At 45.0% G+C, this 19,822-nt stretch overlaps 1 protein-coding gene across 5 annotated transcripts in view; it reads right to left on the reverse strand.

Moving 5' to 3' along the window:
* Positions 1 to 19,822, reverse strand: part of APBB2 (amyloid beta precursor protein binding family B member 2) — a 431,323-nt gene that overhangs the window by 48,049 nt on the left and 363,452 nt on the right. The window contains exon 1 of one of the 5 annotated variants that reach the window (XM_088450567.1): positions 14,090 to 14,147. The exons of the other annotated variants lie outside the window; for them this stretch is intronic. The gene's annotated coding sequence lies outside the window, so the exon portion shown is untranslated. Of the gene's footprint in view, positions 1 to 14,089; positions 14,148 to 19,822 lie in introns of those variants that run through there. 5 annotated transcript variants of the gene reach the window in all.

Below are 19,822 nucleotides of genomic sequence, written 5' to 3' on the forward strand. Positions count from 1 at the left end.
TAATCTTTGGCACTCCAACGCTCACTACTTCCTGCTACCCTTACCAAACCTGGATCTGGTCCTTTTGGGCATATATTCTGGAACCCATATCGCAACGCCATGTTTGTGGAATCATGTTGGCATGGTCCTTCGTCAACCAGTTCTTGATTTTTTGTTTTTAGTTAATTATTTCTTGGTATGTGTTGTATTTGAATTTATCACTGTGTTCTTTTTTTGGGAGTGACCACTTTGTTTTCTCTGTTATGTTGTGAATAAATGTTTGGAGAGTGAAATGGTCTTCCTTTTTTGGGACGTTAACAGCAAGTGTAAACAGGTTAACACAAGTTACATTTGACTAAGGGGTAATCCAGTACTGACGCCAGTTGAGCTAAACTGAAATATGTTTTCAGCTTCCCAACCCACACCAAAAGGAAGCCTGGCCCAACCTTGGGATTTGTAAGATTGGCCTAAGCAGCTTGCGCACCAACTAGGAACCTGTAAAATGTAGAAATATGTAATTGACACTACACCCAAAAAGGGAAATGACATTGTTACTGTTATGTGTTTCTTGTGTCTGTTTGACATACAAAGACAAAACACAATCTAACTTTTAAAAAAGGGAAATCCTTGCAGGAACAGTCTACTTATGTCAGGCTAAACTATCTTGGTTTTGGATTTAAAAAATGAGCCAGAACGTATATTTGTATGAAAAAATTTATTTTGAAAAGTTAACAAAAATAAAAAAACTACTGGCGAAGGAGGCCAGACAGCCGGTCGAGGGCCACAAGAATGCCAATTACATGTTGGCGCATCTGGCCAACACAATCCGCCACCTCTTGCCGACGCCTCTGTTCCTCTGTGGGTGAGAAAAGTGTGTGGGTTAATACAACAATAGGGAATCCACATTAAAAAAACAAAAACACAACGAAATCACTCCTAAACCTAAAAAAAAATAAAAAAAGGGGGTGCTGCCAAAAATACAAGGCCTATGTACAAATTCCCACAGGTGTGATATGTGTATGTTGAAATCACCAGGAAGAGGTAAAGGCAAACTGCGAAATCACCAAAAGTCAAGCCACAAAAACACGAAGAAAGGCACGACACATGATTACATACAAACAGTTTGTGCTTTAAAAAAAAACAAAATAAAAACATACCGGGAGCCAAAACGGGAGCTCCGGAAATGCCTCCATGATCCTCCTCGGAGGATCCGTCATTCCCCAAAGAATGGGGAGGAGTTATGATGGACTCCGGGGAGGGGGTAATTGGAAGAGGGGTGGGTGGAGGAGAGGGGGAAGTGGGACGGAGGGGAAGGAGGCCCGACATTTCCGGGAGAGGGTCTGGGAAGGATGGGGAGGAGTGGGGAATAACAAGAGATATGGTAAGAACTTACCTTTGTTATCTCTGTTTCTACGAAGTCCATAGGGTCCACAGGGTTGACCTTGGGGGTATAGGTTGGGAACCAAATCCGGGCACCACGCAGTTAAAGCTTTTAGCTCCCAGGATGCACTTGGGTCCACTCTCCCTATAACCCCACCCCCAGCCAGAGGCACCTCAGTTTGTAAGTAGCCAAAGGCCGGAGGAGGAGAAAAAAAAAAAAAGAGAGAAAACTGGAACACTCGATAACCATACTCACAGAAATGGGAGACGGAAAACCGGTGACCAGTCACACAGCCCATTTGAAGCCAGGTGCGTCAGGGCGGGCGCCCTGTGGACCCTATGGACTTCGTAGAAACAGAGATAACAAAGGTAAGTTCTTACCATATCTCTTGTTTTCTACTTCAGGGTCCATAGGGGGTCCACAGGGTTGACCTTGGGGATGTCCCAAAGCAGTTCAACCAAGGGAGGGGACGCTCCTGTGCTGAGAGGAGAATCCGCCGCCAAAAAGGAAGCATCCTGAGAGGCAAAGGAAAACAATGCCTAGAACCTTAAAAAGGTGTAGACAGAAGACCAGGTGGCCACCTAGCAAGGCAAACCAGCCAAGGTGCCACCGCGAGCCACCCACGAGGGTTACATGGCCCGAGAAAAAAAAACAAGCAGCAACAACAGAAAGGCCTACCCATGGGTAGGCCCCTGAAGAAGACATACGAGGCCGTCCAGCCAACATATGGCCATAGGCCGGCCATCCTTTCCTGTTAAAACCAGAAATCTCAGACCACCAATAAGGAGTCCGATTTCCGTCAGGAACTTGAATGGATCACATAAATCCACAGAGGCCGGACCACAGTCAATGAGGCCACACCAGCCGAGAGGACTGGGGACTGAATGGCCGCACCATAAGTTCCAGAATAATATGGAACCTGAAAATCACTAAGAAGAAACACAGGGTGAGAGCAACTCACACCCTAACAAGATGCCCTCCAGAAGAGGGAGCCACATGAGAACGCTCCCAATTCCGACACTCACCTGGTTGATATAAACTCCCTGATAGAAAGAGAGAAAGCCAAAGCAATAGACCATGTAATGGCTATTACAACCAGCGGTTCCATTAACTTTCCCCGGAGTTAACGAAGAACCACTACTAACTCCCAAGGAGACCCTAGGGAGGACAAATGGAGGCATAATCCAGAGAACACTCCAAAGGATGAACTGGATATCAGAGCGGAGCAATTCCATAACCTAATCATACTGACAGTGTAGAGATCTGCACTGTCAGGAAGGCCAGGCCGAGGGAGAAACCCAAGCCAGCCGGAAGGAATGCCAGAAAATCTGGAAATCCTGGACACCAGAGGATCGTATTGATAGGTATAATACCATAAGAATTATGGCTGCCACAGATTGTGGTAGGTCCCAGCAAAAGCTGATCCATGTGCTCCAATCATTCCAACGATGACAAAGCCATGGAAGCCGTAAGACCACTATAGGGACGTAGTCAAAGACAAACGACCCAGGTCCAAGGCAAACCTCAGGACCCTGAGACAACAGGTCTGGGTAGCGAAGCATCAGGAATGGAGTATCGATGGAGAGACTCCAAAAAACCAAGTACCCCTGACATCTGGGGCAATCAGGAGCCACCAGCAGGAAAGCATCTCTGTCTCTATTGAAACACTTCCCTCGAGGAAGAATGGAGACTGGAGAACACAGGTACGCAAATTGGAAGAACCCCTTCACCGACAAAGAGTCACTGAAGGTTGCTTCAGAATCCCCAGAGTTGGACTGTAACACCATAGTGTGATAGAGTCAGAAGGCCATGAGTGTCACCTCAGGAGGGCCCCCCCCCCCTGCTCACCAGGAGATGAAACCTCTCTTGGGGAAGAGACTAGTCCCCGGGATGCACGTCGTAACGGCTGAGGACTCCCGCTTCCCAATGGAGAGCACCCGAAATGAACACTGTCGAGATGGTCGGGAGGAGACCCTCAGACAATTCCCGAATGTATGACATACCTGACATTGCCACCCAACGAACAGTATTGCTAAAAAGGAAGCCACTGTTCTGACCCTGTCGGACTGAACTTTTTCAGGTTCACCTGGAAACAAGGGCTATGCCAGAGTGAAGCCCAAGACAGGCTAAAGTTCCAACAAGTTAATTGACAGGGTGGAATCGACAGACATCCAATTGCACTGAAATGGATGCGAACCAGACACTGTCTTTAGCAAAGAATACCCTGGACGAGATGGCCATAGTCACCCGAAAAGGGACCGACTTGCCTCCGGGGAGAGCATCATCGTTTGAACAGTGATCCGACAGAAAAAACTCGTTCCATCTGTAGATAAGCCAATTATGGAAAGGCCTGGAATGGAACTGAGCCCATTCCACCCTTCCAAAGGCAGACACTGAATAGTGGACCATGCATCCCAGAGTGTAAAGACATATGGCGACTGCGCAGACATCCATGTACTCCTAATGGAAGAGTGGAGATGCCGTCTTAAGCCAGAAGAATTCTCAGATTTTGAGAATCCAGCAGGGCTCCTAGGTGAAGAATACCCAGAGAGGGATGCAGGGAGGACTTTTTTCCCCTTGATTAAACGTCTGCACCCTGAAGAACCCACAGTCAACCAGACCCGGCTGTAAAGTACCCCGGTGATCCTGCTAAGAGCAGGAGGCCATCCAGGTACAGGAGCATTGGGATATACTGAACAGAAGAACTGTCAGAAAATCCCAAATGCTGGTAAACCCCTGTGGGACTGAGATCAGTCCCAACAGGCAGAGCCCGAAAAATCGTAAGTGCTGTGATACAGCAAACCTCAGTCCATGCTGAGGTAAGGTCTCTGTAAGTACCCGTAGGCACGCGTCCTGTATATCCAGTGATACCATAAAGTCCCCGGGTTCCAAACATAGTATGATGGAGCATAGGGATTGCTTCCTGAACCCAGGTAGCTTTAGGAACTGGTTCGGGGAATTGAGACAGAGAATAGGCCAAAGAGGACCATTCAGCCACCGCACCAGAAAGAAAGCAGAACAACCAGTCCCTCGCTGAGAAAGTGGGGATGGCCCAATTAGCTCCGCTTACCGCAACAACTGTATAGCTTTCTGGATTTGTAAGGCCCTGTTCCGAATAAGGGCCTGCGTACCATCACATGGAAATAGGCCGCCTGAGCAAAGAGAGGGCGTACCCTCCTACCCACGTAGCCGCGGCAACTAGACACTAGTACCGGGCAAACTGAGAAATCGCCATCTCCCAGTGGTAGGCCTGTCTCGTCAGGCTGACGATATATCCGTTGGTTCAGAAGCAGGATCGGCTGGCAGTCCAGGCCTGCTCGGAACTGGATATGTCAGCCCTTGTAAAGGCCGACAGTCTATGAAAAAACAGACCTTTAGGCTGACCCAGAGGACAAAAAGACTTAATAGTCTGAGGCCCCGTAGTGAGCATAGCTGACGGCGGGAAAGTTGTACTGCCACTGTCAAGGTCAGATATACCCTATAGATGGTATCTGCACCTCTGCATTCCCAGAGCGCAGCCATAGGGTATTACGGAGGATACCGTCGCAGCCGGAACTCTGAAAGTTTGGAGCTGGTATCCAATATAGGCATGTCCACCTATGACAACTGCATATATTACGTGAGCGACCAAATACACTTGAACCCCAGACGTGTTGGAGGGGAAAAACATTACAAATACATCAGCTCAGTATGCAATAGTATTACCCATCCTACCATGGCTATAGCATGGTTGGTTAACAACCCCTGAAAGCGAGTATACTGATTACCACCTACGGATCAGAAGAATCCGACCACGCAGGAATGGGATGCGTAGTAACGTCTGTAATCCGACGAGTAACACGCCCATCCACCCCAGGAGGGGCTCATGATGACCCTCAGGGAATTTGGGACAGGAGACCAAACACTGTTGTAATACCTCATATCTGGCAACAGCCAGAGTCCCGCCCTGCGATCCACCCGCTAGTCAGCAACAGGGACCCAGAATGCACGTAATACTGAGGGTGTATGATACAGGTGCAGGTCAACATTCACTCTAACCAGAATGGACCTGCTACCAGCCCGAAAGCAGGGATAATAATACTTGAGATAGGCTTCCCCCCCGTGTAAGAGGGAAAGAGCCCAAAACAGTATCCAGTTCACGGTAGAGCCAAGTGGGAAGTAACCACAGGGCGTCAACCACGCCAATTTGCGTTTCATAGAAAAACGACTTCCACCCAGGGTGGCTGTTGTGGTAATCCCTGCAAGGGGCATGACAGACTATTGTGGCACCAGGGGGAATTCATATACTCGAAAAAACCCCTGTAGGGAGCGGTAGTCTGTGTCACAGGGGAAGAGTGCAAGAAACTGCGAGATACCCTGAGATGAAAAGGGCAGTATGGTGAAGTAACCCCAAGTGAGGTACAACAATGGGGCCCGCCCGGCGATCCGCAATTAAGAGGATCCCGAGAAAACAAACAGCCCAAGGGGGTCGTGAAAGGGACCGGCACCCGATGACGCCACATACAGAACCCTTTAAGAGTTAAATCCTGCGCACTAACACCTGCAGCACATGGCTTGCAGGATAGTAAAAATGGGTGCAGTATAACGCTCTATCTCCTGGTCAGACATATCTGACCAAGGCTTGTGATCAAGCAGCGCTATACTGGTCCTGACTGAAACTAAAAATTAGCTGCAGGGACCCATTTTCAGCGTATGCAACACACAGTTCCACTCAAAATATGGCAACGTGCAGCACGCAACAGTATGTGACAAACCTCACAAATATTAACAAGTATATAAATGTGAGGTCTCAGAACCACCCCAAGTACAGCTGTATTAGGGCAGATAAGGAAAGGGATAGATATACACTGACAGGTGAGAGAATAAAGTACAGTCAGCACTAGCATAAGTCACATACAATGCAGATATACACATATATACATAAACATGTCATATAATATACTGCACTATTACACTGCATGCAACTTACCCAGATTCAGTGTCTGGGAAGGCTACAGCGCTGTGTACACTGACCTAATGGTGAGGTACGCAGGGGGACTGGACTCACTGCCATCTCCAGAGATTTCTGCTGCACCACAGAGAAAATGGCCGCTGGAGACCTCAGAAGAAGCGTGGCCCGCGGAGGAAGCAGCTCAGCGACGCCAGACTATGGATACTGAAAGGCGCGCTGAGCTGAGGGGAGGAGCCGCTGTAACAGGGAAGGCTGTCTCCCCTGGCCGGCTATTAACCCCCGGGACGCCGGCTCCCTGCACCGAACACTAAGTCCCTGGTGGTCTAGTGGACACACGGGGTATGGGGGGCCCGCCGCCACTGCCGGCGCCTCCGGTCTGTCCCCAGAGACCGGAGGCACAGGACTGCATTTCAAATGCGCGGATCACCGCAAGCGGTGACCCGCGCCTTACCTGCTCCCCGTGAATCCGGCAGCAGTCCTGGGCGCCCGCAGAGTCCGGCTAGTACAGACTCTGGGGTCCCGCTGAGATCCCCAGATCTGTACTGGCGTCTCAGCGCCAGCGGGGTGACGGAGCGGCAGCTTAGACGTCCTATGGACAGTCTGACGCTGCCGCTCTGAAGAATCCAAAGGAAAAATAAAAAACTCTGTCCTTTAGAAAAAATAAAGCTTAGGGGCTGCTAATCAGCTCCCCACTGCACTAAACGGTGACCCGACTCCGGCCGGGCACAACTTAAACTGAGGTGCCTCTGGCTGGGGGTGGGGTTATAGGGAGAGTGGACCCAAGTGCATCCTGGGAGCTAAAAGCTTTAACTGCGTGGTGCCCGGATTTGGTTCCCAACCTATACCCCCAAGGTCAACCCTGTGGACCCCCTATGGACCCTGAAGTAGAAAGGGGAAAGATTTGGGGTGGAGTGTTGGCTGGGGGTTGGGGATAGTGGCCGGGAACGCCGTCTGGACGGACGGTGACGGCGGAGTCTTGGCTGTCCCCCTAAAATATGTCAAAGAAATTGCGGTTAGTTTATGGACAAATCCGGGGACCAAAACTAAAAAAAAAACACAACCCAAAAAATAAGCCAAATAGGAGTAGAATGAATAAATCAGAAATAGAGGGAAAACATGCACACGCAGATATGAGTACAAATAATAAATAGGACAGACAGGAAAACATGCACACGCAGATATGAGTACAAATAATAAATAGGACAGACAGGAAAACATGCACACGCAGATATGAGTACAAATAATAAATAGGACAGACAGGAAAACATGCACACGCAGATATGAGTACAAATAATAAATAGGACAGACAGGAAAACATGCACACGCAGTTTGCCCCACAAACACAAACATTAAAACCACAATACATAACACTTACTTTCCTCGATCTGCATGCGAAAGCATGCCAGCAAGCGGGGCGTTCGCCGTTGCAGGTCGGACCACCTGCGCTCCAGCTGCCCGATGTTGCGGCGTGAGCCGAAGGACCGCAGGCGGGACCGTGCCTCCGCATACGCGGAGCGCTTCTGCCGGTTGGTGATGGGTGGAGGCTGGCTGGTGATCCGGCGATCCATGACCTCCGTAAGCACCAGCAGCTCGCGCCTGGTGAATGCGGAGGCTCTCATGATGGCAATGGTGTTTTTCTTAAAAATCATTTTTGATAAAGTGTGTAAAAATTTTCTGATTGGCTAATGTATTTTGGAAATTAACAGGAGCAATTTTATTGGTTAGTGTATGAGTCATGTGTTCGACAGGGCCAGAAATCTCTGGAGAGTTATGATAGGCTTGATGCAGTGACATGCGTAAGCAAATTTAAATAAAGAAATGAACCCAGGGAAATATGCGGGGATCCACAGCAATAGAACAATTGTTTAATTGTGGTTCACATGTTTTTTGAACAATAAAAGCGAATGTTTCATCCGTACGTATTCTGCGGGTAAACACAAACACGGACAAGAGTAAAGTTTCTTGCATTGTGTTGAAAAAAAAAAAACAATTAAGCTAATTGATACATTGATTGGCATGATACGATTGATGGAGGTAGGCAGAATAAAGGAGCAGGTAATCGACATCTGACAAGGCCACTTCCTGTTTATACTTGTGCGTGCGTTCCTTTCAAGCCATTTCGGGGATGTACGCTCGCTATTTCGTATGCTCGTTAGTTAGAGGAGGGGTCGTCAGAGTTTAGGGAGGAATTTTAGATGCGAACGAAAATATGAGCGAGCCACTGAATTTAAATATTTTTGTACGTACGCCTAACGTACGTGCGCCCGCTTGCGAGTGGGTCTGAATCAGGGCCAATATACCAATTGAAAACAAACAGTTCAATGTGTTACATATTATTGCGTTCATATTAAAGCACTTTATCGCTTCTAGTCATTTTTATCTTTTATCTACATGGGAATATTTTTTATTGCCATGAAGCTACTGCAGCACTGATGGATTATAATCATTACTGTAGTTACTACTTAATAAATGTTAAAAATAAGTAACTAGTATATGGTCTTGTTCTCACAGAACAAGTTCGTAAAATCAATACTCTTGAGTACAGACATTTGATTTAAATTTTGCACGAATTGCGTTTTGCGGAGGAACAGGCTGTTTCACAGAGGTGCAAAATTCTGGCTAATAATTCTCAGCCACTTTTGTTTTGCCAATTCTGCCGATGTCCATTCCGCACTGTATTTATAGATTTGTATTTTGTGGAACATATAGGAGGGTATTCAGTTCGCCCTTTCGGAGATGAAACACAGGATTTTTCCCAGTTTTTAAGCTACGGCAATTAATTTAGAGCACTTCTTTTCCCCAGAAAATGTATGTGTCCCTGATAGTTTCACTGAACTTTTTCACGGGCTGTAATCTGAAAAAAATTCTTATTACGGGGGAAAGTTGGAGACTGCTTTGGGGCTAATTTAATAGCCCTGGGGGATTAATTAGCGTGCGATAATCTACCTTGGCTAATTGAATTTCCCTCATAGTCTATAAACAGAGATGAGAACATTGGTCAGCTAATTCTGGTAGACCTATGTCTGGGTACCCTCACAGCCATGCGATGATGTACTGTTGCCTATCCTATGTACGGTGCTGCGTACTCTATGTGACGATTCAATAAATCAATAATAATATTATAACATTAATTATAATACTCCAAGGAAAACAATGTTTCTTGGAAATCTAAGTGTACTCTGTGGGATAGGTTTAATTTCACTAAGATAACGAGATGTTTTTCATTATTACATTTTATGTATAAAGCACACACTACAGAAATACTATCTAATAGGACTTCTGGTTCCAGCTGCGGGATGAACAGCAACGTGTGAGACCAGCTCCGCTGCCGACTGCCTCATCTCACCCATTACACAGCTGAAAAAGCCTCCAAGTGAGCCGCTAAACGCCCACACGCCTGCGCTACTATCCCTGATGCATGGAGCGGTATTTCACTCCGCTCATGCCGCCCAAACACAATCGCCAGCGGCAAGACAGAGACAAACGTCCCACTCACCTGCTGTCCATGGTCGCCGGCCCGTGCTCCTCCTGGGTCCTCCGTCTCCTCCTCCTCCTAATCTTCTTCCGGGTGCAGGGAGGAGGAGGAGGAGCCCGGGGCTTCCTGTACATGTGACCAACAGGAAGCTCCCGGGGCTTGGAGGGGAGGGGGTCCCACGGAGACCCCGTCACCAGGCATCGACTGCTTCGCAAAGGGCAGCTCTTATCGCAAGAGCTGTCCTTTGCGATACTAATCGCATATGTTAGTACATATGCGATTAGTAAGGTTGCGGTGACTGGCGGAATGGTCACCGCAACCTTAGTAAATCCCGCCCAGGATGTGTCTGAAATGAAGAAGGTAGTGACAACCTCTACTAAATCTCATAATCAAATATGGAATAAACTAGATGACCTAGAGAACAGGTCACGAAGAAATAATCTTAGATTAATTGGCCTGCCTGAAACAGTTAGAGGTCTAGATCTCTTTGATTTCTTGAAAAACACTCTGCCTGATACACTGCAAATTCGGGATCAAGTTGTAGATCTGGTAATTAAACGCGCTCGTAGAGTGGGTGCCAGACGACAACATGACGGAGCACGTCCACGGGCAGTGTTCTTCAGATGCCTCAATTTTTTGCATAAATAGGCTTTCTGGATGGCCTCCCAGAAACAGCGCACCATAACATGGGAGAGCCACAAGCTTTTCTTGTTTCAGGACTATTCCTCAGAGCTTACAAAAGCCAGAAAAGAGTTCTCTCCGCTATGCTCTAAATTAATTCAACAAAACAGACAGTTCGCACTACTATACCCAGCCAGACTGCAAATTTTTAATGGCTCATCCTTTGTTGATTTTCTATAAGTGGCAGACGCTGAAGCTTACCTACAAGGAGGCGGCCGAGAGTCACGTATACCAAGAAGAATAGGGATATGCTAGCTGTTGGATTTGCTCTTCTTATATGCAAGTATTTCCAGTTTTCAAATTTGACCTATCTCAGTGTGGCTGTATTTTTGGCTTATACATTCTCTGGACATTGTTATATGAAAGGACACCTCAGGGTCATTCGGATGATATTTTTCATTACTTGTCCTAAAGATAAAAGGGCTGAAGTGCGCTCATAACTGTTAATATATTGAGTTATGGAGGCTGAGGTTGGCTGGGAGTTTGGGTCTCACCCACCCTGATTCAAAGATGTATATTAAAACAAACCCGGAAGTTGGCTTCCTTTCCCAGCAAATGCACTGGGACGGAGGCTTACTTTATTTACTAAAATCTTTGCTAAATATCTTGCCTTTTTTATGTTGATTTTCCTTTTTGAAGTTTTTTGTAATGAAGTTATTTCTATGTGTAAATTGTGTTGCTTATCCCCAATTCATTGTATCAATAACACAATGTTATATGAAGGAAGTTTGGGGGTCATGCAGACCCACTCGCGAGCGGCAGTACGCTCGCAAGCGGGTCGATGTTCCCCACTGTGCATGCGCACGACGGAGGGAGCTCCGTCGTGCGCATGCGCGAGACCCGGACTGCGACAGACAAGCTGTCGCTCCGGGTCTCGCACCAAAGGGGGCGTGCTGTCGATGTTGATTGACAGCACGCCCCCCCTTTGGTGTGCGTGCCGGGGGAGTGCCTGCCAGACGGAGGCGTTCCCATGGGAACGCCTACCGTCTGAAGCCGGCCCCAATGACATCACTACTGATGTCAGTGGGAGTGATTTTGGCTCTGATAGAGCCAAAATCACTCCAGGGCTTGCGGCAGCGAGACCCTACCGCAGGGTCTCCGTCGCAAGCCCAATGGTCGCGATGGTCAAGACCATCGCGACCATCATCATGGACGCTCACTATAGCTGTGGGTGGTTAGCCACAGCTATGCGAGCGTCTATGAGGACGCTCCAAAAAAAGGTAGGAGGGCCCTGATTCAGAGCGAGCACTCTGGTCAGAGCGTTTAGCTCTGAATCAGGCCCTTTATCCCCTAGAGGTTTACTTTTTACAATTCTTTCTTGTTTTACTTTATATTCAAAGATAAATGGTGATTTATGAAAATAACATTTCTGAGAGATTCCATATTTATGTGTTGCAGAGTTTTGTATTTATTGATTGTGATTCCATTATGGACCATTGCAGTAGATAATCAATATAATCAATGCTAGTGCATGATAGTCAGTCTGATTGGACAAATGGCTTCATTGAGTGCAACAAATGGCTCTTGTGGTTGTCATAAAAGTGTAAAACTAAAATTGTGTGTGATTAATCAAACAAATACAGGCTTGTGAGGGGAATATATGTATGTATATATATCATACTTGCCTACTTTTTAAACAGCATTTCAGGGAGATTGTGAAAGCACCACCTATGAGCACGGCGGTAAAGTGGGCGTGTACTGCTACATCTGAGGGGGCGTGTCATAAACCTGACTTATATCCAAATGTAAATGAGCCTTAAAGCAGTTAGTAAGATCTACTTGTTAATGAAAACACACTGATACTTTTCAGAAAATGCATGTAGCCATAGGGATCATCGTGCCTTATAACCAATGCAGGGAAATGATACTAATGATCCCATTTGAATGTGTATATATATATATATATATATATATATATGTTTTTTGTTTTTTTTATATAACAACTTCATAATGGGAGTATAAGGTGCAATCAGGGAGATTGTCAGACTCTTCAGGGAGTCAGGAGATTGCTACTATTTCAGGGAGTCTCCCTGACAATCAAAGAGAGTCGGCAAGTATGATATATATACACACACACACACACACACACACACACACTACTGGGAGAGAACGTTTATGTTACACAATTCTAGGTGTATGTAAATCTACAGTGTAAACAGCTAAATAGACTTTATATGCCATCTTGTATGTTAGATGTTTTGCAGTACAAATCACACAACAAATAAATGAGGGGCTGTAGGTCTACGTTACAGGAAAAGCAAATTGTCCTCTTTCTGACAGTGGGCACTGCTTGATTCATTAAGTTAAATATTTGGCACTTCATGTCCGGTTTCTAAGTAATGCTTCCAATCCCCACACAGAATTGGCTTTATTGTAGGGGAAACGCTTAGCAACAACGGCCTTTGCTGAGAACACAGGAATCGTGACAAAGGACCAGCAATCGTGGTGAGCAAGTTATTACAGTACACATGAGAAGCTGTGCCCCTGATGAGGGAAAAACACTAGGATGCCGTTGTTATACCAATGGTCTATTATGATACCCAACATCTTCTGTCACCTTGAGAGTTGTAGTACAACTAATCAGAGAGATTAAAGATTGGAAGAACTATTTGAACAATGGATGTCAGGTCTGAATGATGCTGCATCAGCGACATGTGCTGGGTTTCCATAAAAACTCCCCGTCTATTACTCAGGACTATGAGCTATATATAATCTGAAGGACATTTCAATACCGGTTTATGTTAGAAATGTGTCAGCGACATTACTCTCAGGACTCTGCAATCAAATATACCATAAAAATAGAATTTAAACACATCATTGGAGGTCATATAAACCGGTTCACAATCAATGGGCCTGATTCAAAGGTAGACGCTAATGCATGCGTGGCTGCCATCCCTTAGGCAGCGGTTGTATGAATATATGTGAATGTCGCAGTCGCCGGGATTTGTGTTGATATGCCCACTAGCGGCGTCTCAAGTCTGGCCACTTGCATATACAGACTCACCATCGGTGGCAGCATCAATGTTTTCAACAAACCTATGGAAGCCTTCACTACTAAGAATTTGCATTCGCAGGCACAGACACGTCCCCGAAACTGTTGCGACACGCCTGCATTTGAATCGCCACCCCCCATTCCCTCCCACAAATGCTGCCACATTACGCCCAAGTCCACACTGCGACCACCGTAATGAAATTGCACATGCGCAGTATAACCAGATCACTTAACTGCGCAAACATGTCTCTATGTAAAGCACAGCGGGCATAATGTGTAACTGTTAAACACCTAGGAGTCCAGCACAGCACTGCAGGTGTGACAATGCCCACTAAGACAAGCTGTAGCACATGCCCAAGTTCTAAGAACACAAGTTACAAGAATGACAGGCCTGCAGTGACTATATCCTGAGATCTCATTGTCCCCACTCACATTACGCAGAAATCACCAAGGTTACAGCACAATAAATAAACCCAAAAAAATTACTGCTTTCTCTCAGCCAAAAAATCCTTTGCAATTTGCAGCACAGGCAATACCTTGTGCTCCTGGACACATGCAGGGGAGATAATAAGAACTGAATGCTCTTTTGCTGATCCACAAAATTAAGATATTAGTCATGCAATAACCAACCTGTGATGAGAAACAGCAACAGGTCATCTATACGGCAGGGATGAAGCAGGGAAAGCACTACATACACATGCAGCATCTCCTGTATTCTATCCAGAGCTGTGAGAAGCCAATAATGTGAGTCCGCCCCCCACTCCAAAAACACTCGCAACCCTCCTTCCTCTGAGCTACTCTGAAGGTTAATGCATTTCTTACACAAATTCACTTGTACAGGTTGTGTTGTACACAAAGCGTGGGGGGAGACGATGCTGACAGAATCTAGGTCGGAGCCTTTTAAACAATGGACATTAACGACTGCTAATTGTTGTCACCTTTATCGACTCATTTCTGTGTAGTGAGCTTGTAGCCCCCAGAGAGACGGCCAGCCTATGCTCTCGGATATGTGAGGTTAGGACGGCAAGTCAGTGCAAGACAGGGAAAGGGCTTATTGCTTAATACGCAAGAAATGTTCATTGAGACCTTATGAGTGTCTAAATTAGTTTTAACATATTAAAAGCATGTGATACAACCTCCTTCAAAGGGCATTTGCCAATTAAAACAACAAAAGCAATAAAAGTGAATGCAATTAGTATGGAAAAATGGCAATATTGTGCCTGGTATTTCTAAATGGCACCTACACATAAATGTGCCTGGTATAAATCTGATGCCAGCAGCTGCATTATCATAATATCTATTTATCTACCCTGACTGCACCTCCCTGCACAGCGCCGTAACTAGGGTGGTGCGACCTGTGCCGTGGCACAGGGCACCACTGGGCATGAGGCGTTGTTTGGGCCTAGCAATTTTCCTGTTTATTATCAGTCTCTCTTGTAGCTTCCTCTTATTTTATCCCCAGCATCTTCTGACCTCCTCTATCTCTCCCCTGGCCTTTCCCCATGAGGCCATGGCCCTTTTTCAGGTGGATCTTATGCCCTTATTTACAAAATGGAGGGGGGGGGGGGTCAATGCTCTCTTTGGCACAGGGCACGAAAAAGTCTAGTTACGCTTCTGTCCCTGCATTATATATATTTATATAACATTCAATCAGTGAATTACACTTTACATTCTGGACAGAAAATATAATTATTTTCATAATCAAGCAGTTGGAATTTGGGATCTGTCTACTGGCACAGGTGTCGGCCATTGCATTCCAGCCACATATGGAAAACGTGCTGCATGGTTCCATTACAGGTAGTTCACACACATGCTGCATACTTCTATAGTAAAATGACAAAGCTGTATGTCTCACATTAAACGACTGATCAGACAAACCCATGCACAACAAAAAATGTAGGCGTATGACCTTCTCAGGCTCAATAGACTGGCATTACTTAGAAGAGAGAAAAGGCAAACTGTTTGGAGCCCGCACAGGATAAAATCAGATATAGGGCATGGTCCCTGTTACAAACGGGACGGTAAAGTACAACTTAGAGAAACCAACTTACAGATATGATTGTACACAAATTGTGAGAGAAAATAGTCATGAGTTGGTGGTGCTCCCCTGAGTCAGAAAGGTACAAATACTATGGCTAGAGAAAAGAAGACTCTTTGTTGGGGGCACTCAATTGGTAAATTCGGTAGATGTGTGAAAAAATTGATTATTTAAAAATTAACTTTTAATCTATTCAATTAAAATGATGAACGTTATACACTACAACACATATAACTTACAAGACACATAAGTTCCTATTCAGCAATAAATTGTCAAAAAAATATTCAAATAAGTGGGAGATGAATGTGCACGATGCACCTAGTCACATAAATGTGCGAACCACATCAAAACAAATAAACAGTATGATAACACATATGTTTACCATTTGTGACGGCGAATTATGTTGAGTAAGCGCTGGCCCCAACAATGTACTTTACCCAAATAGCAAAGGATAATTCCAGAATTATAAGTAAACGTGTCTCCGATTATTGCCTATACATAGTAAGAAAACTTTAGCAGGTGCAAAATACACAATACATAGTAAGTATGTTAGGAGACCAAAAAATATATCAGAATGCAGAATTCTGGATTAGAATGTAATACGTTAGAGAAGCTGCAGCTGATAAGATATCATATGAGTACCAACAGTTCCTACCATAATTGGATGGAAAAATGTTTTATAGTAATGGGTTACTGTAGATGTCGTAGGATACACAATTGCAAATGCCAAAAAATCAGGGCTCAAATATAATATAAGAGTATTGGATGTTCCAACTGTATGAAGGGTGGATAGTAACATATAGGATAATACGCATCTACTTGAGAATATTTGTAGAAAGTATATATATATATATATATATATATATATATATATATATATACCACTGTGTCACCTACAAAGGAGAAAAAAGCAAGTAAATGTCATCAAATATGAGTCCAGGGAACCCAAAGAGCAAAATTAGGTAATGTTCATGTAGATACAAGCAATAATAACTGAAAAAAAACAGAATAGTTAAAGAGGGCCCAGATATTGTCTCCCCCGTTTCTGCTGTCTCTGCGTCTTGTATAGAACAGAGGACACAGGATGAGAGAACGGGGCAGGCGACTGGTTGGAAGAAAGGTAAAGAGCACCTCTGCTGTCGGTGCGCTCAAACCGCGTCTATCCTGATGTCAGAGACATTGCAGTCTAGGCGCGGTAGGTACACCGATGAGAGGGTGCAGAAAGATTGCCTGCATAAAGGTATTGGCAACATTAATCATTAAGCCAACATATTGAAAAACATATATATATATATATATATATATATATATATATATAGCAAATCTATCACAATGTTGATTATGGCAAGAGATATAGATACACTGTTGATAAATTAAGCGAGACAATCCCAGCAGCTGTAAAATAAAAATAAAATTTCAAATAGCAAATCAGCCGGATGTCAGTCAGCTAAAAAAGGTTAAAGAGTATTTGTGTATAAATTCTGAAATTCTGACAGTATCTGTAATGACCACAGATATCGATACACAGTAAATAAACTAAACGGTATATCAAACCACGTCGCTGTATACTGATAGGTAATAAAAAATACTATGTTGCAAAAAGATCAAAGTGCAAAATATGCTAAGTGTCAGTCAGCTGAGCTAATCGTACAATAATGCTTCTGAATGCATTCTAAGTCTCAACAGAAGGCAGAGTTACTATCTATGCCTGAGTGGAAGGCTATAGTAGGCCAATCCCGGAGGCAGTGAAAAAAGGAGATAAAGCTATTTAACAGGGTAGTTACAAGAGCCAGCAGTTACGCGCTGGCAAATGGACTCTCTCCGGTTGTCAGCGGGATGGTGCCTTGACGATCACATCACATGGTGACAGATGGTATAAGTCGGATATATGAGCGGCTGCAGACTGTCAGGAAAGTCCCTTCCACGAGTCAGCGGGATGGTGCCCAGCCGCTCAAATCACGTGATTCGATGATGATGACGTACGTTTCGCCCAGAACGAGGCTTGTTCACATCAGTGAAGAGTCTTGTGGAGGGCTAATTAAATACCTGCCCTAACAATTGTAATTAGGCAGATGATTGATAATAGGGGAATATAGATTGCTAGAGACATAATGTGTCAAAACATCTTGCTCTCCCAAATTTAAATACAAGCGCCTATTAAGAATATTAATAGTGCATCAGCATAAAAAATTATTATTGTTACAAGGAAAATTTGTTAGGAAACCAAACAAAGTTAAATAACCTAAACCTCCATACCAGAATGTATAGAGATGTGATTAGTATTAATTCGTTCAGCAGACTTGAGTCTAAGGGAACAGGACATTATTGGTTAATTATACCATGAATTATGACTGGATTAACCATGAGAGGAAAGATAGAAGCTTATGACTACCAATTATAAGATCTATGTTCAACGAGGGGGAGAAAAAAAACCCAATATTAATATAGGAGATCAGACAGTACTTATAGTAACGGTAGTGGGAGAAGATGTATGGCTACAAGCATACCCCTATCCGTATACTATTAACATACGTGTATATAGAGATGAAAGACCCTACTGTGGTCAGGTTGACAGGAGGTAAACCTTCTATCGCCATGCACATGCATATACATGTGCACAGATACGCATATACATGTACACACATATATAGACACGCATAAGCGTATACACGAGTACACACATGGATGGTCCCGTGTGCTAGGAAGACAGAACAGAACAGACCAAACAAAAACAAACACAAACAGGCAAAGAGGTATGTTAAACCTTATCCCAGATTAGGCAGACATATGAAGGATCACAGGAAGGGACTAAAGTTGATATATTCATTAAGACCACTTGGCGTAAGGGGCCCTGATTCAGAGATGAACGCTCTGAGCAGAACGCTCGCTCTGAATCAGGGCCGTCCTATTTAAATGTGGAGCGGCCTTATGGACGCTTGCATAGCTGTGGGTTACCATCCACAGCTTATGCGAGCGTCCATGATGATAGTCGCGATGGTCAAGACCATCGCGACCATCGGGCTTGTGACGAGACCCTTGCGGTAGGGTCTCGCTGCCACAAGCCCAGGAGTGATTTTGGCTCTATTTTGGTTCCCATGGGAACGCCTCCGTCTGGCAGCCATGCCCCCAGAACGCCCACCAAAGGGGGCGTGCTGTTACTCACCATCGACAGCACGCCCCCTTTGGTGTGAGACCACGAGCAACGTATTTCTCGTCGCTCGCCGGGTCTCGCGCAATGCGCGCGACGGAGTTCCCTCCGTCGTGCGCATTCGCCCACCATCAACCCGCTAGCGAGCGACCTTCGCTCGCGAGCGGGTCTGAATGACCCCCAGGGTCCCCAAAGTAAAGGTCCATTGACTTTCTCTCTTTAATAGTTCCTTAGTCAAATCACCTCCTCTTATACCCAATTTCACTTCTTCCAAACCAAAGGCTTTGAAGTTTCTTAAGCCTCCCTTATGTTGGTAGTGGAAATGTCTAGCCACAGATGTTAATTGCTTCATTCTTATTATGTCAGTGGGGGCATTTCTCACTGATCCTAGATGTTCCAGGATCCTTTCTTTGAGCATCCTTGAGGTCATGCCCACGTATCTTGCACCACATTCACATGAGATGCAATATACCACTCCCTTACTTCTACAATTAATGTATTGTTTAATTGGAACTACAATACCATACCTATTCTTAACCTCTTTCTTCTTTATCATGTGGAGACATGCTTTGCACGACCCACATGGGTAGGATCCTTTGATGGACAGAGGTCGGGGAATGGCTCGTCTGTAGTGGCTCTGAGTAAGGTTATCACGTAAGTTGGGTGATCGTCTCCAACTCATTGCCACTTGATCACCCAAGATAGGAGCCAGATCACTATCCAAGAGGAGAACATGCCAATGTTTTTGGATGATGTTTCTGATGGTTCTCCACTCTTGGCAGAAGTCCCCCACAAATCTAATGGTCTCTGATGTACCTATATCCGTTGTCTTCTTGCATCCGAAAATTAATTCATCACTGTTGATAGACTTGGTATTTTTCAGAGCTTTTTGATGGACCTATTACTATAACCCCTCTCTCTTAGTCTAGATGCTAGTATTAGGCTCTGATTTTTAAAGACCATCGGATCTGAGCAGTTTCCTCGAAGACGAAGAAATTCTCCTTTGGAAATATTTTCCACCGTCGGTGGAAAATGCGAGCTTGTTTGGTGGAGTATACTATTGGTCGCAGTTTTCTTCCTAAAAAGTTCAGTTTCAATAGTACCAGCCAGGTTTTTGTAAATTTTGAGGTCCAAGAAAGCAATCGTGGTGTCACTGATTTCGGACGTGAGTTTTAAA

This window comes from Taudactylus pleione, unplaced genomic scaffold (genome assembly GCF_031769625.1).
Source record: "Taudactylus pleione unplaced genomic scaffold, aTauple2 ptg000519l, whole genome shotgun sequence".
Classification (NCBI taxonomy): Eukaryota; Metazoa; Chordata; class Amphibia; order Anura; family Myobatrachidae; genus Taudactylus; species Taudactylus pleione.